Raw genomic sequence first — 16,956 nt, 5'->3', positions numbered from 1 at the left:
CTTTGTTGTGGCTCTTCTTCTCACACCATCCTTTCCTCGTGTCCTACCTAGTGCTCCCCATTTTGTTTCATTCCTCCTACATTATTTCAGTGGGTCTTGCCAGCTGTTCATGATGTTGTTTTATACGACAATGGGCAAAAGCAAAGAGAAGCCAGTGGCCCCGACCAAAGCTAATGCTGCTTTGTCCCCCTCCCCCGGACGAAAGCCTCTACTACGGCTCCAGTGTCTATGGCACCAGCGACTATAGCGGATGAATCCGCTCCCTCTTTGCCAGAGCTCAAGTTTGACACCTTCTCTCGCTGGCACTGTTTTAAATGGCTGGACTGAGAAAGAGGGAGCTCAGCACCAGTGGCATACTTGTTTTCCTGATTGTGGTCCTGGTCATGACATGGACCATGAGGATAGCCAGCACCTTGCATACAGAAGCCTAAGCACAGTGGAGGAATTGTCTGATGAGCAAGACAGGGACCATGGGATGGACTTAAATTGTGTTTTTTCAGCTGATTCTTCTCCTGAGCACTTTACTGGGTTTCAGGGTACTGCCTTGGTCCCTGCCCTAGCAGTACTGCATTGAACCTTGGGGATCAGTCATTCCAGGTCTGAGGCTAATCCACCTGAGACTCACAGGCTGCAGCTGACATCCTAGATGCTACAGCAATTAAAGGAGACACTCCTGGGTGATTTCTGCTAATATATCTGCTTATTCTCCTATTGGGCATGAACCTTCTTCAGCTTGTGGAACCCAGGTCACCAGTGCTCAACATCAGCCTGCTGTTCAGTTTGCCTGCATGCCTAGGGTTCAGTAGTCCAATGTGACACCCCACAGTTCTCCTGGCCCTAACAGAGTTTTCAGGGAGAGACCCTCCCTTAGACAGTGAACCATATCTTAAAGGCAGATCCAGACATTCACTGAGGACCCTGGTAATGTTAATATTGTACTGGATGGGGAGAAATGGAATGGGGACTCTGATGTTCAGGAAGTTTATTCTAGCCATCTTTTCAGAATGCCCATTATGCGTCTGTCTTGTGTAAGACTATGACAACCCTGGACTTAGTGTCTCCTGAGGAAGTACCACACTTCTTCATCAAGAGTAGCAGCAGTCTGCTTTTTCAGAGTGACATTGCCACCAATACACATGCCCAGATCGGTTTGCCTCTCATTTCGGTGGTGGATTCAGGAGTCCCTCTCATGGACCCCTCCCCCAGTCATCATCTCAGACTCCAGTCTGGCTGGGGGGCTCTGCTATGGGCAGATGATCCAGGGGCTGTGGTCACCAGAAGAAACTTTGCTGCTCATCAATCTCTTGGAGCTCACGGTAGTCCATCTGATAGTTCAGCACTTTGCTTCTTGGATATCCATCCTTGAGGGTGGTGCTCATGTGCACTGACAATGTGACAACCAAGGCCCACATTAATTAATTAATTAGCAGGGTAGATCAAGATCTTTGGTGCTCCAAGAGGAAGGCTCTCTCTTTCTCCATTGGGAGAACAGCACCTGGTGTCCCTCATGGCCAAACACCTTTGACGAGAGGATGACGTGCAGGCAAATTAGCTAAGCAGCAAGCAACTTCATAATTGTGAGTGGAGGCTTCATCCTTGGGTCTTCCAGAGGTTGGTGGACCACTTCAAGATGGTTCAGATGGATCTCTTTGCATCTTTGGACAGTTGCAAAGTTCCCAGTTTCTTCTCCCAGTATGTAGCTCCATCTACGGAGGGAGTGGCTGCCCTGTAGTTTCCTGGGCTGCTGTATGCCTTCCCTCTGTTCCGACTCCTGCCCCAGGCTTGCAGAAGGTAAGAAAAGAGAGAGAGACAATACTAATGATGGCTCCTTTCTGGCCAGAGAGGCCCTGATCTGGTCAACCTGGTGGTGACTCCTCCCTGCCCCCTGTCTCTGTGTGCAGATCTGCTCTCCCAAGGCCAGTTTCTGCATTCGGATCCAGGTTGGTTAGCTCTTCATGCCTGGAAATTGAAATGGCAAATGTCATCAAGGAAGGTCTCCCCCACTTTTGTGATTGATACCATGTTGGCTTCCAGATGTCCATCCACCCTTCGAGTGTATCAGACCATGTAGAAGGTCTTCTCTTTGGTGCAGGAGGAGAGGTGTTTGCCCTAAGAAAGCCAGCATATCTGAACTCAGTCTCTCGATGGGTCTTAAACCGGACACTCTAAAGTGTCAGGCCTCCATCTTATCCTGCCTTTTGTCTAAGGATCCCAGCAGACCTTTGGGATCTCATCTGTTCCTAAAACATTTCTTAACATTACGTCTGACATAACACCACTTCAGAACTTGGGATTTACGCAAAGTTCTTACTGCCCTGCAGAAGCCTCCTTTTGAATCTTTGAAATCTATTTCCTAATGTTTACTGTATTTCAAGGTTTGTTTTTTATGGCCATCGCATGAGCTACATGGAATTTTGAACTCAATGTTCTATCTGTCACCATACACCTATGTGTGTTCTATAAGGACAAGATAATCCTTCTTACTAATCCATTCTTTCTGCCTGAAGTTCTGTCTCCTTTCCACTGTCAGCAAGAATCAATTCTCCCTACCTTCTGTCCTTCTCCTGTCCACCCCTTGAGAAGGCCTGACAGTCTTTAGATATATGCAGGGCTTTAAAGGTATATATATTGCACGCAGATAACCCTTCCATCAATCAGACTCCCTTTTTGTATCCTTCCACCTGGCTTCTCTGGGTAGGAAGGTCTCATCCTCCACGTTGGTGTGATGGCTCAGGGCTTGTATTATGTTGGCTTATACTTCTCTTCACATACCCCCCAACCATGATTTTGGTTCATTCCACTAGGGATGCTGCCACTTTGGCAGTGTTTTCCTAAAATGTGCACTTACATGAGGTCTGTCAGAGTGTAACTTGATCTAGCCCTAATATATTTATCACACACTACAAAGTAGACATGTATGCCTGTACGAAGACAGCATTTGGGAGGCGTGTCTTGCAGCTTGTGCTTCCAGGCCAATAGGCAGCTCCTTTTCTTTCTAAAATATTTCCCGTCCTATATAGGCTAGCTTGTATACGTCCCACCTGATGTCATCTACATGCACAAGAGAAGAGACCGTTTGGTCCTACCTGTGAATGGGTCTTCTTCATGCATGTAATGATGGCATCTGGCTATCTCCCTAATTTCTTTTTTCTTTTTGGAGCTCACTACCTCCAGCTTTGGGTTCTGTGTGCAGAGTGCCTTGTATTTTTCTTTTGTGTTGGCTGTTGCCGTTCTGTTCCTTTTGTTTTTTTCCTTTCTGGTGTGGCTTGTCATCATAGAACTGAGCTGAGAGCTACAGAACAGTTGCTGCTTTTGTAGCTAGGGAGAGACAGGGCTCCACCCTCGCAGGCCAGGGAGCCAACAATACAGGGAGCAGGTCTTGCAGGACTCACACAGGTAGGTAAGTAATCTGGATGAAGCTAAGCAGGTCTGGCTGGATGTGGTCAGTGCCTGGATGAGAAACTACCTTGTACAGTTCATCTTCCAAAAACAAAGCCAATATCAATTGAAGGGTTCAACATTCCTATAAGGCAATCCAGGTTTCAAGACTTGACAGGGTCTGGCACAACTGGCAAGGGTCTGACATTGGCCTGGCGCCAACGCTATTATCTTTTCGAGCCAGGTCAAGGCTTTCCTCTTCTCCCAGGCATTTTAGCATGTGTTCTATATTGTTTTAAATTGTTAAATTGTGTTTTAAATTGTTTTTAAAAGATGTATTTTAAATTGTATTTGTTTTTAGTTATTGTAAACCACCCAGAGAGCTTCGGCTATGGGGCGGTATACAAGTTTAATGAATGAATGAATGAATGAATGAATGCACCAGCGTAGGCTGCCAGGTGATTTGAGGACAATGGGAAGATATGTCCTAAGAAGCTGCATACACCAGCATGACCCAAAGATGTTGTCAGACAGTGGCTGCAATGGTTGCTGTGACAATTGTAGACCAAACTACACTGTGGACCCTCCCCTTTCCATTGTGAAGGACTGTAGCTCAGTGGTAGAGCATGCTTTACATGTTGAAGGTCCCAGTTTCAGGACATTCCACCTCCTGGTAGGGTAGGAAGACCTCTGAAACCCTGGAGAGCCGCTGCCTTTCAGAGTAGACAATGAACAGCTATATGGGCCAATGGTATAATACAGTATAAGGCAGCTTCCTATGTTCCTATCTTTCTTTGGCTTCTGGGTCTTTCATCTTTTTTATGAATATATATACATATTGTATTCTGTGTATAGAAAGCTCTATTTTGCTCATGCTTAGTGTTCCTTTGCATATGAAAAAACTCTTGAGGTCATCCATTTCATCCTTCCTGATTTCCTAATCCATCCATTCAGATCACATTGTTTAACTATATTTACCAAATTTTTATTGTATTAACTACCTGCTTTTATTTTGCTTCTTTTAGATAGCCCAACAATTATAACAATTTCCTTCCCCTTCATGTTCCCAGTACCCTCCAGTATCTGTGTTATATAGATTGTACAAAAATAAAACAGGAAGGGGACATTCTAGATACTTCAGAAATAATTAACAATATTTATTTATTGTAGTAGTAGCAATAATAATTGTTTTCACCTTAATAGGTTTTGCCTGATTCTGTGCCAAATTCCTTACCAAGTTGTGATACTTGCAGAAATGTTGAAGTCACTGAAGAAATGTATAAACGATGGAGGCAGATTTTTCCTCAGGGAAATTTCATAGTTTTAATTGATAGTTTTCCCTGAGACTTTTCTTATCCTGTTAAGCAAGCGTTTAGAGGAATGAAACAGTAGCTTGCCTCCTTAAGAGCAAAGGAGAGTCTGACTTATTTATTGTGATTTTCAATTTGCCCTCCTTAATGAAATTAAATACTTTTTCACCTTTCTGAAACAGCTTGTAATGATGAGCAAAACAATGAATAATAGCCTTTTAAACTTCTGAATATTGCAGAGAATTTTGTGAAACCTGAATGTCATTTTTCTTGTTCTATTGGAGATAAGGATAAAAGTGTACAGCTAAATTGTTAAGAGTTGCAGAGCACATTTTCGTGACTACATGATGAAAAGTCTGTATGTTAAATTGCATAGGCTGAAATTAATTGGTTTTGTAACTTAAGAGACACTTTCTTACTTATAGTGCATAAGCTCATGGTGGACAGTGGAGATGAGAAGCTAGCTTTGCCCCCACCCGCGGTCTCCATCTCATTGTCTTCCGTGAGTTGTAAAGCAAACGTCTGCAGTAGGAAACCTGCTCTGCTAGTGTAGGCTTACAGCGCAGTTTAGAATCTTGGAAGATTAGAATTCCAAACTGCCTGGGGAGCCTATATGAATGGAAACAAATCTCCTGTTTCAGAAGCTCTCCTCCCAACTTGTTGAATGGAAACGGGGTGGGGAAAGAGGGCAGAGCTAGCATCTCTTCCTCATCACTTGAGGGCTACTGGCTCAGATTATTCTGCAATATTTTGAAAATGGTATTGTAATATATTGTCCAATTTTAAGAGCAGAAGAGGCATGGAAGTAAGGAGTATTTCTGCTTGCTTGCGGCTTACAACCATAAAGTCTGCCCCCCAAATACTTTTATCCCAGATGTGATCACTGGGGGGAAAGCACCTGGGGAGAACAGATTGCACAGGGTTACCTTGCTTTTAAAATTGGACCCCCAGCCCACTCTCCGCTTTATATATAATTGGGGCAGACCCACATTTAAAGAGATGGGCTTGCCCTTGTCTAATTTGGTTCTGTGAATCAAGGTGTTCATGGCAGAGCTTGGAAGTAATTTGTTAGGAAAAGCAGATTACTTGTAATTTATTACTTTTTTGCAGAACAAATGGGTAATTCCTTTACATTTTCATTGTAATAGAAAGAGGAGTAATTTCATTACTTATGAGCTGTAATTGTCATGTTTCCAGGGTTACTTTTGGACAGTTACTTTGGGGGGGAAGCAGGGGAAACATTCTGCTTCTCTGATTCGTGGATAAAAATCATGTGCTTCTGTGCATTGCTCTTCCCTCGTGCTCTATGGATGTTTAGGAAGCAATGAGGGAGGAGGTGGAGGGTGAGATGGGGGTGGAGTGGAGAAGAAATTGTTAAAAAAATGGACGGTGGTGGAGAAGAATAGAGTGGAGGGAGAAAGGAGCTGGAGGGCAAGGAGGCAGTGGCAGAATGGAGATGAAGAACTGTGGAGGTGAGAGATGACGACATGTGTGTGTATTAATACAGTGTTTGCACTTGGTGCAAGGGAGTAGCCCTCCCTGGCTACTTTGCTGCATTTGCAGTTTTAATTTTTTTGCACCCCAAGGGAAAATGTTGACTTTGTGGCACGGCAAGGTCTGGGAGGTGGTTGAGTGAGAGAGACTATACTTGCTGGCTGAGAGACATGGTTTAGCGTGCACAGCTCTGAGCTGTGGCCTCTGCCTACCTCCCCTCTCTTACCAGCGGAGAGAAGAGAGACCACCACTGGCAAATAGCTGCCCAGAAGTAGCAGGGCTGCTGAGAGAGCAAGGAGCAGAGCCAAAAGCCTCCTCACAGCTGAGGCTTCGGGCTGAGAGAGAGGCAGGCAGAAGTTGCAGCAGCAAGCTGCCAGGGTCCTAAAGAGCTGCTGCTTCCAGTTTTCTTTCCTGCCCTTCCTTTCTTCCTAGCAACCAGGATGCATCTTCGTAGTCTGAGGAAGGTATTCCCCAGATGTTCTTTTGTGCACATTAAAAAATCCCCCTCCCCATGGCAAATGCAAAGAGTTCAAAACAGGCCCTTGTCTAGGCACTTGTTAGAAATCATTGTATAGTTACAGTACATATATACAAGTCTACTCAGAAGTGAGTCTCTTTATGTTTAATGGAGCTTACTCCCAAGTAAATCAAATTGTGTATAAGATTGCACTAATTGGGTAAGATAAGGACTGGTTGAAGCCTTGAAGCTGTACTAATTTGCGGGGAGGGGAGGAGAGAAAAAACATGACACGTTATAGTACAAAGATGCATCAGTCTGGTTAGGGCAAGTAAAATTTGATGCCTATAACACAAGGACTAACCTGCAATCCAATACATGTCTGTTCAGAAGTAAGTTCCATTGGGTTTAATGGGACTTACTTCTGAGTAGACATGTATTGGATTGCAGCCTTAGTTTCCTTCTGCAGCCATTTTAATTCTGCCTTCTGTATCTTCACAACAGCCATGTGAGGTAGGTTAGGCTTAGAGTTAGAGACTGGCCCAAGGCAGTAAATAAGCAAAACCAATGATGAGTAAAAAAATTTAAATGTGAAAATACTAATGCCCAGAGTATTTTTGTTGCTGTTTGTCAAGGCTTTGTGTGTTTTTATGTCAGTTGTCTCATAACTTCTTTTTGCCTGAGAATGTTGTATTTCGTACAGTTACAGATTTTCTTTTTTTTAAAAAAATTGCCCAAATTCTGTCCTGGAATGTTGCTGGCTGGTCCACTAAACTTGTGGACTGTTCGTTCAAAGAATTTTGCAATCATTCTCAAATTCTCTGCATACAGGAATCCTGGGTTACTTTATCATCTTTTCCCTGACTCCCAGGTTTTGTTGCCTTTTCTCTCCCTGCCTCTAAATCTTCAAAAGGGGGCAGACCACGGGGTGGACTGGCCACGCTAATTTCGGCTGATTTGAATGTGATTGCTACTCAGATAGAGGTGATGCCCACTAACAACATCTTAATTACGCAAATTACTTGGACACCCGATATGAAATGGTTTTTGATTAACGTCTATGCTTCCCCCAGGAATCCTAGGCAGGTGGGTAAACATGTTTGGATAGAACTAGACCAGGTTTTGAATCATTTATTTCAGGAGTTTCCTGACCCTTCAGTTGTATTGATGGGGGATTTTAATGCCAGACTGGGCTCGAACAATACTGAAATAGGAAGTAAATTGGGCTTGGCAGCGGAGGATTTAGCTGGCTTCCCCTTAAGGGAATCCAGGGATCTAACCATCAACTCTTCAGGACACTTGTTATTTGCTCTCATCTTTAAATATCAGCTTTTTATTTGTAATGGCTCCCCTGGATTTCCGACGGCAGGCATGTATACGTACTATGGACCAAGAGGGAGGAGTGCCATCGATCTGATGATTCTGTCTCCTCCCCTTATTCCTTACCTTGAGTCCTTCGCTGTTTCGATTAGATCGGAGAGTGATCACATGCCTGTTAGTTCCCTCTTGACAGCACCTATGCCCATTCCACCCAGTGCTTCTATTCCTGTTGATAGCATCATTAAGCAGGGTTCCCAGAGAATCCGCTGGAATGGAAAGATTAAGGACGAGCTAATTCGCCGCCTAAATACATCAACGCTATTCAACTTGCGAGAGCAGCTTCTTGATGCAGCAGATCCTATTGAATGCTATAATTCCATAATTATGGCCCTATGGCCATTGTTGACCTGCTCTACCCCGACTCCCTTGAGGAATCGAGGTTGGTTTGACAATCAGTGTGCTAAATCCAAAAATAATCTTGCTCATGCCATTAGGGACTTAAGGCGGATAGACACGCTGGAAAATTACGACACCTATATACAGCTACGCAGAGCATATAAAAATCTAGTACGCTCCAAAAGAGCAAACTATATTTGACAACAATGGCTGGAACTAGGGTCTGCCGCTTTGGAACGTAACACGGCCAAGTTCTGGAAGCTAATCTCTAAAGGTTTAAAAGGAGAATACAACAGCTTGGATAATCAAATAACGTCATCCCAATGGTGCTCCTATTTTTCTGCCATCTATAATAAGGTTACCCCTCCCACAGATGTTCATTTCAAAATTGAATATCTGTTAACACAATGCCCGGAATGGGAACCCGTCACGGCCTCTGAAATATCTACTCTGGTTAATTCCCTGCCTGGAAAGAAGGCGCCGGGTGAGGACATGCTTCCAGCTGAATTACTTAAAGCTGACCCTGATTGGTGGGCCCCCGTTCTTGCTAAGTTGTTCACTTTTATTAACCACTATGGTACAATACCTAAGGGCTGGGGTGATAGTATAGTGATACCACTTCACAAAAGGGGCTCGAAAGCTGACCCGGCCAATTTCAGGCCAATCAGCCTCCTTGACGTGACTGCCAAAATCTATGCTAAATTTTTATTGGCTAAATTGGAGCTGTGGGCCAACAAGAACTCGATTATTGCGGAAGAACAGGCGGGCTTTGCCAAGGGAAAGTCCACCATGGATCAATGTTTTATACTCTCCCACTTAATCATGAAGTACTCGTCGATTGCCAGAAAGGAGTTATTTGTCACGTTTGTGGACTTTTCATCTGCCTTCGACCTCATTGACAGGGATCGCCTTTGGCAAAAACTATCCTCCACCAATATTGATAGGCGTCTGCTTTGGCTGTTTCTGATGCTTCACACAGATACCACACTTAGGGTCAGGCTGGGTGCCAATGGTCTTCTCTCCGATTTTTTTCAAACTAGTAGAGGGGTACGCCAGGGCTGCCTTTTGGCCCCGTTCCTCTTTAATTTCTATATTAACAGTATTGTCATGGAACTGTCCGGGCTAGAGTACTTTCCCCCCTTCAATTTTAAATGATAAGCTTTCGGTGCTATTGTATGCCGACAATCTAGCCCTTCTGTCCATCACCCAAATTGGCATGAGGAGAATGTTAAGACAACTGGGAACATTTTGTGACAGGGAACATCTGTTAATCAACTACTCCAAAACTAATGTAGTAGTATTTGGGGGGAAAAACAGAACCCATAATTGGAAAATAAAGGATAAGCCCATCAAGCAATGCCGTAGCTACAGATACCTGGGTCTCTCTTTTAACAAGTCCACTTGGAAACCACATTTTGAGTTGATCAAACTGAAGGCTAACCACTCCATTCAACTCTTACTTCGGTTCTTTAAATTTAAAGGAGGTAGCTTGATTCCTCCTGTCATTGAGGTTTTCCAAAGGAAAATAATCCCCATGCTATTATATGGGTCTGAGATCTGGGGCCATGTCAATTCTTCCACCCTAGAGAAGGTACAAAATTCATTCCTTCGATCTGTGTTGGCACTGCCAAGAGGTACCCCCACAGCCTTTTTGAGGGTAGAGACAGGTATTTTCTCACTAGAAGTCATGGCCCATGTGGCCTTGGCAGGCTACTGGCTAAAATTGACTTGTATGGCGGACTCGCGTCTGCCAAAAAAAAGTCTGCTGGAACAATCCCAAAACCCCACACACAACAGCTGGTTGACTCGGATTAAATCCCTATTGTCGGTATATGGGATAAGCATAGAATCTCCTCCCTCCCACTTTTCGAGATAGGCGAAGCAGATCCTAAAGGACAGAATTTTCTTATATGCTAAGAGATGGGATCTTTATGTGTCTACTCAGTCCTCTTTCTCCGTTTGGTATCCCATCTTCAAAATCACTTTCGCCATGGAGAAATATTTCTCCTATCTAAATGCACTGCTGCTGAGAAGAGCCTTCACGGCTCTTCGTTTCCAATCAATGCCCACAGCTGTGCTAGAGGGGAGATATGCCAAAACCCCAATTCATCTGTGCCTGTGTATTTGCAAGTCTGGTGAGGTCGAGGACGTCATACGTTACCTTATGAGTTGCCCTCTGTATAAAGAGCTGAGGTCTAAATTTCTTTCCTCCATTATCTGCTCCCTGGCAAACAGGCCTCTGCTAGAACAAATTAGTGTCTGTTAGCAGGTGGAGATGTGTTTTTAACCTGTCAAGTGGCAAATTTTGCCCTGACTGCAGACAAAATTAGGTCTAAATACCTAAAGCAAATTTTAGTCTAGGAGCGTTATGAAAGAATTCTATTTTAAATCAGTACCGGACCGGATATTTTAAATGTAAAGTTAGGAGTGTTATGAATGAATTTTAGTTTAAACCGATACCGGATAGGATATTTTAAATGTAAAGCTGGTGCCAAGTTGGCATGTCATGACCACGAAGGTTTTAATAATTTTAAGGATATCTGCTACTCCTAAATATTGTACTTATAGAGGCTGTAGCCATTATTGTACCTCTTACCTTGTATTTTGTACTATATTGTGGCGGCCGATGGCCATGAACAATAAAGTTATTCATTCATTCATACTGATAAAAATGTGTTTTAGTAGAAAGGGGTGGTGCGGTGTTTTTTGCAGCACAACACAGGCATGCGTTCAACATAATGACTAAAAAGACATTTCTTGTCTGACGTGCTCTTTAAGCAAAGATGAGACATAAGTGAAATGTATTTGTAAAAGCAGCATTTCAAGGGTAAAATTTGATTTCAAGTGAAAATTGATTTCGATTGGGAGGCACGGTTTTACGGTGGTTCCATTCCTTTCTCTCCGATAGGCGTCAACAGGTAGCATTGGGTGATGAGGTTTCAGACCCTTGGCCTCTCAATTGTGGTGTGCCACAGGGTTCTATCCTCTCTCCCATGCTATTTAACATCTATGTAAAGCCGCTGGGAGCGATCATCAGGCGATTTGGGCTGCAGTGCCACCAATATGCGGATGACACTCAGCTCTATCTCTCATTCAAATCTTCACCGGAGAGGGCTGTGGAGACCGTATCCAAGTGCCTGGAATCCGTGAGTGGATGGATGGGCAGGAACAGGCTGAAGCTGAACCCTGATAAGACCGAGGTACTGCTTGTGGGAGACAAGGGAGGGTTAGGAGATGTTGACCTGGTGTTTGGCGGGGTGAGGTTGCCCCTACAGGACCAGATCCGCAACCTCGGGGTTGTTCTTGATTCCAAGCTGTCCATGGAGGCTCAGATTTCGGCCGTGAGCCGGGCAGCTTGGTATCAATTACACCTTATACGTAGGCTACCACCCTACCTCCCTGTTCAACAGCTCCCGCTCGTAGTACATGCCCTGGTCACCTCTCGATTGGACTACTGTAATGCGCTCTACGTGGGGTTACCCTTGAAAACGACCCGGAAATTGCAACTTATACAGAATGCAGCGGCGCGCTTACTTACCAACAGCTGCTGCCGTGATCACATTACACCGGTGTTATTTGATCTACACTGGTTGCCGGTTGTTTTCCAGGCCCGATTCAAGGTGTTGGTATTAACCTTTAAAACCCTGTACGGTTTCGGCCCAGTTTACCTGAAAGAGCGCCTCCACCGCCACCAATTATGCCGCCCGACCAGATCAGCCACGCAAGGCCTTCTCTCAATCCCACCAACCAAAACAGCTAGGTTGGTGGGCACTAGGGAGAGGGCTTTTTCTGTGGTGACCCCCACTCTCTGGAACTCCCTCCTGTTTGATCTTCGACATGCCCCTTCCCTGGATGTATTCCGCAAGGCCCTGAAGACGTGGCTATTTCAACAGGCCTTTGAGATCCTTGAGATGGGTTAATCTCCATGAATTGTCATCTATTATATACTGTAAATGTAAATGTTTTATGAAGGTATTGATGACTGTCCAATATTTTATTGTAACTAATATGACTGCTTTGATATTATTGTATTTTATTCCATTTTAATGTACGTCGCCTAGAGTGGCTATTTGCCAGATAGGCGACACACAAATTAAATATTATTATTATTTTTATTATTAAAAAGTATGTATTTTGGGGTATCACCATTGCTGGCGTGGTGGTGGGGTGGTGGTGGCTGTGAGATTCTGCTATGTCATTCTGTTAATCTTACTGATAAAAATAATTATTCTACTACCCTTTGTGTGTGTCCTTATTTTTAATGTTGTTTTAGGCTACGTAGATGTGCAGCAGCCAAGGTCAGCACCTTCTAGGTACTCCATTTTTTTTAAAAGTAACTTAAGTGTAATTGTAGTAATTACTTTTGAGTAACGGTAAAGTAATCAGTTACTTTTAGAACAGTTCGCAGAGCTTGGAAAAGTTACTTTTTTGAACTACAACTCCCATCAGCCCAATCCAGTGGCCATGTTGGCTGGGGCTCATGGGAGTTGTAGTTCAAAAAAAGTAACTTTTCCAAGCTCTGTTGTAATGATAATTTACTTTTTGGGGCCATGTAACCATAATTGTAATTTATTACTTTTTTAAAGTAATCTTCCAAGCTCTGGTTCATGGATGCATTCAGCAGTGCTCAGCAATTCTTTAATTATCATGAAAGTTGCTTGCTAAATGCTTCTGGCTGTATCTCCATACAATCCATTTACACTGATGCTTCTCTATGCATTCCTAATCACAGAAAGAAGGATCCTGTTGATCAAAAAGAAGTAACTTCCATGTGTGCATCTAGCCCATCAGAAATAGCAAGCAATTAAAAGTTGAATGAACTGTTTAAAAAAAAGAGGGAGGGGGAAATGGCTGTTTCCCTGTCTAAAATAATCCTTAACATCTGACTTGGAAAGTGAATGGTTTTATCTGGAAGTATACAGAGAAGCTTTATTTCTTTATATAATATAGTATTCTAAATTAATAGTCAATGAATGACCTTCAAATGATTTCCCCAAGTGTTGTGCTTTTTTATTTAGTCCTACAGTATACATAAATACATGCCAACAGGATTTGAGAACACCCAGAGGTGAATGTGACAGAGCGCTCTCTGTGTGTGTGTAAATGTGTTTGTTTTTCAAGTTACATGTTAAAAAGGCAGATATTGGATAAACAGTATTTGGAAATTTTATGGTAACTGTTTAATTTGGGAGTGTGTATAACAGGAGCAATATGTTGGCCTAAATATGTATATAAAATATAGAAACTTGGTATGCTGCAAGCCAGTGATTAGATCAGATGCTTAGGAGACAGTGCATTTGTTCTTTTTGTTACAAGGCGACCCACTTCATTCTTCTCCTATTTAGTTTACTTTCTTTTGTCAGGCCCCAAAATAATGAGAAAGGTTTACAATGGTTCTTTGCTGTCTAAACACGAAGCACATAAATGCTTTCCAATGGGAAAAAAACACACGAGAAATGTGCACAGAGATAATGCATAGTCTGAGAAATACTTGTGCGCTGACAGTTATCCAACAGTGTTGTCACAGCAGGAAGACATCAGTTGAAGAAACAGATAGCGACCTAAAAAAATAGAAAGTCTGGTCAGCAGTGTGGACAGGGTTTCACAAGATTATAAATCACCCCAGGGTCGCTCTGTTCCCACCATAAAGAGAGCATGGTCGTTTTATTGTAATCTAATAAGTGATGGGAGCAAAGGACAGCTCCAGTGTGTGCCTGGAAAAAAAATCTTGATTATAGTTTGAAAACTATACAGTTTCCCTTGCCATTGAAGTGCAGATTATAGGGGTTAAGGCCATTCTTGGATTGGATTACCTCTTTATAGCTCTGTGTTATTCCCCTTGTTCATGAATCAGAAAGTACTTAAATTAAACTGAACATTGGGGAGTAATACTAACATGTACATGTTTGGTGGCAGAAAATTAATCACTAGTTAGTGACAGATTGTTAGCCATGTAAGTCCTTCAGTCAGTGATTGAGCATTAGTCTTTTACTTGGTGATCTGGGAAGTAGTGGGAAATGCAAATGTGTGTGTGAGGAATCCCTTAATTTTTGTTAGCATATATGTTCATGTGTGAAAGAATTAGATTTTTAAAAATATTACGGTATAAACTGAGTGCAAAAAGAAGAGCAGCACCTAGCAAAGGGATAATTAAACCAAGGGTGCAAACATATGTAGAATTAAGCTCCAGCGACAGTTGGGGTCAAATGTACTGTGGTAGTGCTGAAAAAAATGCATTTTTTTTTACACAAGTCACCCACAACTCCTTGTTCCCAGAATTCCTCAACCATGATGAGACTTGAATTTGCCATGTGTTCCTCACCGTCTTCCCACCCTAAATCTAGGTGAAAATAGAATTTGAAGCCAATTCTATCCTTTTTGGAATAACTGACAAAACTGAACAACCATTCATGTAAGGCACTAGTGATCAAAATGACCCTGTAAAATGCTATTTTTTATTAGTTACTCTTCATATCTTCAGATGCTCAGTACAGAACCTGTTTTTCTATTTCTTGTGGAAAAAGAACCATAGAGGGTAAACTCCCCAAATGTCCATAATAGACAATTAGCCATTTTTCTTAATATCACTTCAAATGGTATTATGAGACAGTAGTACACAAGAGGTTTATAAAAACTCCTTAATGAACTAGATTTTTAAAATGGCTACCCGCCACTCCAACCTACCTTGTGATTTTTTAAAATCATACCTAGTTGCAGAATTCATGTTAAACATTATTTACTGGTTTTGCTTTTGAGGTTATTTTGACCCCAGATGCATCTGCTGACGCTTTAAAGTGACCTGCATGCTCATTTCAGGAGATGAGCAGGCTTAATTGCAACTCTTTATGAAGGATCATTACATGACTCCTTTTCTCTGTTCACAGGAAGATCTTTGCAAAATATGTTGTTGATGGTTGTCCATAGGAATCTTTGTAACCAACCAACCCTAGGAGCTCACAAAGTAGGACAGACCATGTTTGAAAAACGTTTATAGGGTTCTGGATGAAACATAATAACATACAGGTTTTTCATCAGTGTGCCACTATTCAAGGAATTAGCTGTAAAAAATGGACTCTGGTTGGAATATTGAAAACAAACCAGAAATTTCCCTAGAGTTCCTTGCCCACAAATCCAGAAGTATCAGTAGCATTTTTTTATTTTCAAGAACATTTGACTCTTGTAAAAATATATGCCAAATAAAGAAGGGATAGTGATTCTCTCTTCTTGGATAGATAATGATTCTGCAGTCTCACATAACAGTTCTAAAACTATGATAGTTCTTTATTATAATAAAACTAAAGGTGATATGGAAACCTGTGACCATATGGCCCCCACATACACTTCCAAAGTTTAGATTGTAAGGGTTGTATTCAACTAAGGCCTACTCAAATAGACCCACTGAAATTAGTGAACCTGTCAGTCCTGTCCATTAACCTCAATGGGTCTACTCTGAGTAGGGCTAGCCAGCATTGAATACCACCCTTTTTGTAGTAGTTATTTATTGTTTTATGTCTCACAAACAAATAAAATGCTATGTGCTTAATAATAATAATAATAATAATAAAACCATACACATTTTTCTATTTTTTTCATGTTGAGAGTAAATGTTAATATCATCACATGTTCTTGTGTGCCTGACATGTTTCTGGATGCTTGAAATTGATATATTGAGCAATTGAAAAGAGAATATGTTGAAGTGAGAGCACCAAGTGCCTGAATGGTTACTGAAGAAAATGGATCCTGCCCTTTGGTTTAACGTCAGGCTGCTTCTCTGCAAGAAAAAAGTCGCTTTCAGGATGACAGAGCCAAACGAAAGCTTTAAGCCTTTTCTCACTTACTTCCATTTGGAACTTCCTCATGGCTTTTTTCTCCCTTCAAAAAATATAAAAATGAACAATTTGAGAGTTGAAATTATTTTCAGTATTTTTCACAGCCATTTTTCTTCTCTGCTTATTGGAACAAATAGACACAGTTGAGGACATGACTTAGCTGCAACTATTTTAAAAATGGTTTTTGACACTGATGGCGTTCATGCATGGAGATTACCTCTGCATATGCCGAAGCCCAGCTTTCTATCTTCCTTAGCTGTATGTACCAATGACGCTGCTATGAAAACTCCTATAGAAAAACTTTGATAGGAAGACTTCTGTCTACCATTTGGCAATCGTCTATGACCCTCTGAATAGTACCTTCCTATGCACTCACTCCATCATACTTTGACACTTTTATTTCCCTGATCATCTTCACAGCTTGTCCTTGTGTTCCATATACAGAGTTGGGAATGTTGCCTGTAGGGACAACTTCAAGAAAATGTAGTGAAGGAGGAATTGTGTGAATTGGAAAAATTCACACCTTAATCCTCCTCTCATTTTGCCATATTCACAAAGACAGGAAAATCCACTGCATGAAACATCTGGATTATCAATGGAGTACTTTACATTTTAATAAATAAAATAAATGACATACTGATTCCATGTGAAGCCTTGGTGTAGTCCCATTGCTGCTTCTTTCTTCATTGCCTATGCTATAGGAAGAAGAAAATGGTGGTGGTTGGGCTAAGAAGTTACTGAGTTCACTCAGGTAAATATATAGGTTTGGATC

The 16,956-nt window shown here is 42.1% G+C and overlaps 1 protein-coding gene across 7 annotated transcripts in view; it reads left to right on the top strand.

Moving 5' to 3' along the window:
• The window catches only part of DACH1 (dachshund family transcription factor 1), a 585,162-nt gene that overhangs the window by 43,146 nt on the left and 525,060 nt on the right, over positions 1–16,956 (top strand). Inside the window, exon 1 of one of the 7 annotated variants that reach the window (XM_061629974.1) lies at positions 6,110–6,160. The exons of the other annotated variants lie outside the window; for them this stretch is intronic. The gene's annotated coding sequence lies outside the window, so the exon portion shown is untranslated. Of the gene's footprint in view, positions 1–6,109; positions 6,161–16,956 lie in introns of those variants that run through there. 7 annotated transcript variants of the gene reach the window in all.

The sequence above is a fragment of the Rhineura floridana genome, chromosome 5 (assembly GCF_030035675.1).
Source record: "Rhineura floridana isolate rRhiFlo1 chromosome 5, rRhiFlo1.hap2, whole genome shotgun sequence".
NCBI lineage: Eukaryota > Metazoa > Chordata > Lepidosauria > Squamata > Rhineuridae > Rhineura > Rhineura floridana.
This window is presented reverse-complemented; position numbering and strand designations above follow the sequence as displayed.